General features: G+C 38.8%; 1 non-coding gene and 1 pseudogene across 1 annotated transcript; both read left to right on the top strand.

Annotated features, from left to right (window-relative positions):
* The first annotated feature begins 268 nt into the window (after positions 1 to 268).
* Positions 269 to 375, top strand: LOC147945743 (small nucleolar RNA R71). The gene has a single exon (XR_015597792.1). It is a non-coding gene; the product is annotated as a small nucleolar RNA R71 (small nucleolar RNA).
* A 1,809-nt stretch (positions 376 to 2,184) lies between these two features.
* LOC109132472 (uncharacterized) lies at positions 2,185 to 5,962 on the top strand (annotated as a pseudogene).
* The last annotated feature ends 1,594 nt before the right edge of the window (positions 5,963 to 7,556 follow it).

Below are 7,556 nucleotides of genomic sequence, written 5' to 3'. Positions count from 1 at the left end.
TTTTTGATTTGCCATAATCATCTTATCCATCTTGTCATTCAAAGCTTTGATCTCCTTGCGGTGCAGCTCATTCATATCAGTATAGTCCCTTGGAGTTCTATCATAATCCTCTCCATAGTTCCCATCACTTTGAGCAAGATTCTCAACCAACAACATTCCTTGGTCTGCATTTTGACCCAAGAAGTTTCCATTGCTTTCTGTATCAAGAAGCATTCTATACTTAGGCAAGACTCCTCTATAGAGTGTACTCAACTGTGACTCTTTGGAGATACAATGATGTGGACATTGAGAGATGTACCCCTTGAATCTTTCCCATGCTTCACAAAAAATCTCATTTCCCTTTTGAGCAAAGCTTGATATCTCATTCCTTAGGCTTGTTGTTCTTGTAGTAGAGATGAATTTGGAGAGAAAAGCCTTCTTACATTGATCCTAGGAGGTAATGGTGTTGTGAGGCAGATTTTTTCCCCAAATGTGAGCCTTTTCACCAAGAGACAATGGGAAGAGGTGCAGCTTGAAGGCATCTTCAGAGATACCATTGATCTTAACAGTCCCACAAAACCTATCAAATTGATCCAAGTGATCAAGGGGGTCTTTCATTGCCAAACCATGAAACTTTGATCCCTGCACCATGTTGATAAGACTGGCCTTGATCACAAAGTGATTGTTCTCAACTGGTGGAGCTCTAATACCAGTGTGGTGTCCATTGACATTTGGTGCATCATAAGCTCCAATGAGAGGGGCTTGTCTTGGTACATGATTTGGAACTCTATCATCATTGGGCAGGTCATTTCCATTATAACCAGCAGAAGGAGGTGGACTGTTGTCCATAGCTTGTCTTGCTAACCGGCGATTCTCACGCTCAAAACGGTAGATGTCGTCAACACGCTCAATCAAGTCTGCTTGGCCTTGACTTCTCAAGTTCATACACCTTGCAAAACAGAATTCAAAACACCAATGCAAACCAAGTAAGTAACAATGTAAATTAAATGAGTCGGCTCAAGCAAATTTGAAATCCTAATGGTCAAATGTAATGCAAACGGGCAACAGCGCCAAATTGATTTTGTACTTTTTACTTCTATTAAATTATCAATCCACAATTTGCATTAATCAACTCACTAAGAATGCACAAAGATGTTCAATCTAAACTTAAGCAGGAATTGGTTTATTGTAACAATCTTAACTAAGCAAGGCAAACAAATTGTAAAATGCTCAACAAATAAACCAAGAAAGAAATAGAAAATCAACTCAACAATAACCTAAGGAGAATCTAAGGGTTAAGGTAATTGATTAGGAGTGAGATAAGAGATGGATTATGGAGTATCAAACAACTTAAACTAAGCAAGATCCTTAGACCATAGAACACTAAGCAAGATTAACACATTTCCATGATATTAATCAATCATCAACTTCTTCCAAAGGCAATAAAATGATCAATAAGCATTACAATCAAGTCTATCTAGCCACTAAGCACCCTATTCAACAATTTCCAAAGGTAAGGAATGCAAAGCATTTAAAAGTTTTGGTTCATGAATTTCATCAAACACCTTCTGGGCATGAAATTCTTAAAGTCTAGAATCAACATGATCAAGGCTGATCTAGCTGTATTAGCAACCAATAAGCAAGGATCTAAAGCAGTATAAACATAAACTCCATACAAAGGTACAAGCTTGATATTTGTGAAATCATAATAAGATATTGTAGATTATGAGAAATAAAGGAGAGATTATTATTAAAAACTTAGAAGTACTCAATCCTTCAACAAACCAAGAGTAAGAAAACTTAAGAACCCTAAAAAGCTGCTAAAAAAAAATAAAACCAAAGAGAAGCAAAAGATAAGTCTCCGCTTAACAGGGTTAGAGTATTTATAGGAAAATAGAAAAGGACCCAGGTCAACCCAAACCAAACTGGGTCAAACCCGGATTAAAACTAAAACAAATGTGGACTTAGGCGGCTATGGGGTCAGTTTGGCCGATTGGTGAAGTCGTGTGGCTCCATCGACCATGACTTGGCCGCTTGAGCTGGCCGCTGATACTCCCTGTCCTTCATCGCCTTGAGCTCGATCGGCCACGGTTTGGCCACGTCATGTGACCGATGGCTGCACAGGCCAACGTTTGGCCGATGATCTTGGCCGCGTGTGGCTCCTGTTCGTGGTCCAAGTGAGTTAAATCGGTTGGCTTTTGGCCGATGGTGGTGCTCGATGGTCTCCCAGGGCCATGGTTTGGTCGATGGTCTTGGCCGCGTGTGGCTCCTGTCTTCACTCTGGCTGTATATACGTTCACTCAAACAGGTATTAATCTTTACACGCACATCTTATTGGCCTGAAATTACCTCCATTGCAAAGATTACTCAATTTCCAATAACTTAGATGAAGAACGCTGGAGCTAAATCCCAAGGAAAGGTCTTCATACGAGTCGATCTTTAAGGGACTGAAGAATGGTTCCGAATCATCAATCATCTTGTGTGAATCCAAATGTGTATCTTCCATTATATTGCTAATTATTTACTTATTTGGCTCCAAAGCACACTTTCCTTGTAAATCTCTACTCCAACATCTGAGATAACAAATTTGATGCAAAATGCAACCTAAACAACCTAAATGCTCATGAATATGCACAAAACAATGAAGATTAAGCTCTAAAATTACATAAAAACACAAGATATCATGCCTCAAGCAATATTCCCTAGTCAATGAATCTCTTAAATCTTGCTAAAATACTCTCGTGATAGAAACAATCAACCTTGGTCACTCCCCTACCCAACTCTCGTTGGAGAAACATGACCAAGCAGACATTACAAACCGATTCATTATTGTCAATAAACTCCTTACACATCTAATTTCTTAGGCTAAGTGAGTAAATCTCTAGCATTGATTGATTCAAGCATTTCAACAACATCTCTCGATGGCAAAAAACTATAGATCTAGTCTCAACCTCTCGGTCTGAAAATAGCATTAAGAACATCAATCTAGAAGGAAATTTATATAAAATAAACACTCAAGCTAAGACATCCTAACCGATCAAGAACACATATTTGTATATCACATCCCTAGAAACTTTAATTCACTACTCAGATCTCACGATAGAAAGCATAGAAACACAAATGAATGACAATTGCATTGTATTGAAAATAGGATAAAAGTAGTATATCATTGGTCGAATCCTAACAAAGTAGTAATGAAAATTGCATTGTATTGCAGAATTGAAACTAAAAAGAATAGCCTAAGAAACGAAATCGAATCCTATAGAATAGAAAAAGTGTTTGAGTCGCTTAATCTCTCTCTCAGAAGCTCTCGCTCTTTGGGTTGAGTCTCTGCGGCTTGCTAGGGAGTGAGGAAGAAGAAGGGGGTGTATATATGGAAAACCTTTTAACCTAGCTGCTAAGTCCTGCCCGAGGGTCTGCTCGAGGTGGTGCACGAGGATCTAGTCGGGTAATTCCTCAGGTAGGTCTTTGGGTTGTCCTTCCTGCTCTTAGATCCCCTTTGATCGGGTTGAGGTTTGTGACTGTTCTTCTTGCACAATTGCTCCTTCGGGTACATGCTCAGGTTTGACCTCGTTTTTCCCCATTTTAGGCTCTAAAGCACATGTTAATAACCAAAATGCACAAATGCAACAATGTAGCACCCTAAATGGCCTAAATGCAAATTCCTACAGTAAAGGACCTAAAGATGCTAAGGTTAGGGTATAGATAATGCAAAATTAGGTCGTGGTGGGACTTCTGCTGGCGGTGGCAGTGGGACATCTCGTGGCGGTGGCGGTGGGACATCGAACAGCAGAGTTGGAACGTCTTCTCACTCATCTAACCCATCAACCTCTAACGAAACAATTTCGGCTTCTCCATTTCTTCCGTCACAATATCCTACTAATTCACAATCTCCACCTCAGCCACAGCAGCAAGCGGCTCAATACCACCAGCAACACCCACTGTATCAGCCTCCACCGGCAGCGTACCAACTTCCCCAACATCAACAGCCTCCGCACCAACAACCACAGCCTTCGTACCAGCTTCCCCAACATCAACAACAACCGTACCAAATCTCCCCACATCAAGCACTGCCTTTTATTCCAGAGCATCAACCACCGCCACCGCCTGAGGATCCAGATCCGGATCCGCCAAATCATCAAGAATACCAACAGCTATTAGATGATTTGTTGGTTCTTCCTGGACGACAACATATACCACTCTTGAGTCAGTTTCCTATCATCGATGTTGAGACGATGTGACGAGAGATCTCTTTCTTCTTCTTTATGGTTCACCTATTTGTCTTCGTAATCAAGTCTGGGTAGGAAATTGTTGTGTATAAGTTTTGACTTATCTGATGTATTTCGTAAATGATGTGTTTGATTCTGAATTTAAGTTTGATTACATAGGATTGCTTGGTTCTCTTGTGTTGATTATATCACTTAGGTTGTTGTGTTTGATTCTGAATTTTCGTTTGATTATATCACTTAGGTTTTCGTTTTGCAACATTTTTGTTTTGGTTTTATATTCTTTACTTTCATTTGCTCTCCTAATATTTGTCTAATATGTTTGGTCGGGACAAAGGAAAACTGGCCCGAGTGATAAGTGGAATACTTCGAAGGAAGTTTGATGGTCCTTACTACAGTTGGAAGGTTACACCTATTGACATTCAAGCACGATACTTCAGAACGTTTGCGGTAATGCTCCTTTATAGTTTTTGTTTTTATGACTACATACCATGATTATAATCATTCACACTTAGCTTAACAATATTGTATTGTATATTGTGTAGCGGAAGTACAACTGGGACAGTGGGATAACTGAGGTGGTTAAAGAAAACTTCATAAGGGTCGCCAAAAGAAGGCTCAAAGGAATTGTGAGCCAAGCAAAGCTGAGTGGTCAGAATCCAATTTGGATTCAGCCAATACTTTGGGTCAAAATGATGGAGCACTGGAACACTCCCGACTCTGTTGAAAAGAGCACTAATGCTTCCCAGTCCAGAAATTCTGATCGTTGCGGGCTTGGCGTCCATAAACACTTATCCGGATAGAAATCCTACTTGCAAGTACAACTAGACTTGGTAAGGAGTCGGTAATGCATTTTTAGCTGCCTTTAATTTTTACATGTGACACTAGTAACTTTTTTTTGTATCATTAAAGGAGGATAAATTGGTTCGCCCTGTATTAGTTGGTGAAGTTTTTATGGCAACTCATAGAAGGGCAGATGGAACTTTTGTTGATGCAAAGGCTAAGCAACTAACTGAACATTATGAGAAGAACCTAGAAGAGACATTGAATCAGCTTGATGCCGATGATCTTGATGGTTCAGACCATTCATCTCAACAGACCCTCACCATTCAAGATAAAGATGACATATTTCTCAAGGTATTTTTTTACTTTCCTTTCTTGATGATGACATTCTTTTGCTAATACTTATTGTCTAGTTTTGCTAATGTTCATTGGTCTGCATTTTTTATTCATGGTTCTCCTTTCTCAGTATGAATATTCATGGAACATTAACATTGTCTGTTTCAATCTAATTGGATTTGCATCATCTTTTTTTGTGTGTTTAGAGTATTGTCACAGTTGACAAGGGAAAACCCTTTGGACTTGGCCAACTAGCTGAGACGGTCGACAAAGGGAAGAGAAAACAATGTTATTCAACCGCTTCTTCACCGCCAATATTAGAGTTCCAAGACCAACTTGAAGCTGCTCATGCTAAGCTCGTAAAAGTTGAGGAAGAAAATGCTAGGCGTGATGAGGAGCAACGCAACGCTCAAAGTCGTATAACAAGCTTGGAGATGGTAAACTCCTACTTAAAAAAAACTTATCCTGGATTCAGTGACTTTATGGCTAATGCAATAACACCACCTCTTCAACAACAAGCCACAGCAGCTAACGCAACTGTCGACGGACCAGCAGACGGACCAGCCACTTCACCATTGTCTAACACTTCTTCAAACTTTCATAAATTGTTTGTAAATCAAATGATGGTTTTTTGTTAGGATGTTTTATGGATGTTTGCAGGTTTTTTGTAAGGATGCTTGCAGTTTTTTTTGGTACAATTGTTTGGGGTATAATCCTAATCTAAATCGGTTTTAGTATTTAATTTTTGTTTTTTTAAAAAAAATTCTACAAAACAATAACAAATTAGATGCTATAAACTCACCCTTTTGTGACCATGAACATTAGTAAGCAGAATATAAAAAGTTGCATATTGGTTGCTAATTTGTGACCCTATTCTGAGAACAGAACGTTGCAAATCTACAACCAAACAAATCGTCATAACTCAGTCTCTATTATGTGACTACCAGAAAAGGTATCAAAGTAGTCGTTAACACTCCAGGTTGCTATTTAGTCACTAACTGTGACTATTACAGTCCTTCTCAACATAGTCGCTAAAAGAGAGAGTTGCTATTTAGTCTCTACTTACGACCACATAGGATAGTCGCTAATATACGACCACTATATGTACTCACTAATCTGTGGAAATAAGCGACCACTTTGTGACGGTATTAATTTGCGACCAAATTTTAAGGACCATTTCAGTTAGTCCTTCATTGGTCGTAAACAGCGACTTTAGGACCACTTTGTGACGGTTTTGATGGTCACAAAAAGCATGTTTACTTGTAGTGTGTGCCTATCCGCGAGTTTCATAGGTTGCTCCTCGAGATTCGTCCTCTTTTTTCAGGTTCTAACGAATAAGTTGCATGATCTTGCTCTATATCTTCATACAACTTCTGCATGGACATGTACTTCTGCTGAAAATCTTCTCATCAAGAAGACACATGCAAAAACAAACACAAATTATATATACATAGATATGTCAGCAAGAAGACATTGAAGATCCTATTTTATTAAAGCTTTCTTTTACCATTTTTGTAACTCATGGATAACTCCAGTTTAAAAGATTTCAACCTATTGCAAACCCGTTCAATCATATCTGTTTTTTGTTGGATCTCTTGAGTTTATTTATTTTATCTTCTCAACTTTCTGATCTAAGCTCTCAGAAAGGCGCGCATCGAAAATCACCTTTCCTTGTTCAAGATCTGATGGACTTCTCAAACTTTTCCCATCCCTAAGATGAGAGTTGCAAACCTCATTTGTTTTTTTCCAATGAGTTTCGGTAGCAATCCATCCAAATATTTTATGATTAGTCCAAATAACACCTTTCAAGAAAGAAAGATAACTTCAATGTTAAAACAAACCAACAAACTTTAATTCTTAAAAAAACTCAGATCAGCTACTTTTTTCAATAACCATTCTCATAATGCTCCTCAAAATTCCAGGCGTCTTCGAATCCTTTAAAGCATTTTCTGAAGTGTACCAAAGCATAACCAGTAAATCCTTTATAATTCCAAACGAGTTTGACAGAATATGGATTATAACCTTTCTTAGTTAGGTCTTCACGTAAGCTTGAAAGGCTTGGGCCAACTATCTTACCACGCGCATCAAAAGTTCTTGGTAAGTTAGATATAATACCAACCCATGGCCACACATATTTTTATCTGGAGGAGAAACTAATAGTGGGTCAGAAGAGTTGGCCTTCGCCTTTTTATTTTGGTTGGCCTTGGACTCACCATCTGCACATGATCATAA

The sequence above is a fragment of the Camelina sativa genome, chromosome 4 (assembly GCF_030686135.1).
Source record: "Camelina sativa cultivar CO46 ecotype springtype chromosome 4, ASM3068613v1".
Classification (NCBI taxonomy): domain Eukaryota; kingdom Viridiplantae; phylum Streptophyta; class Magnoliopsida; order Brassicales; family Brassicaceae; genus Camelina; species Camelina sativa.
The sequence above is the reverse complement of the archived record's forward strand: the minus strand, read 5'-3'. Positions and strand labels throughout refer to the sequence as shown.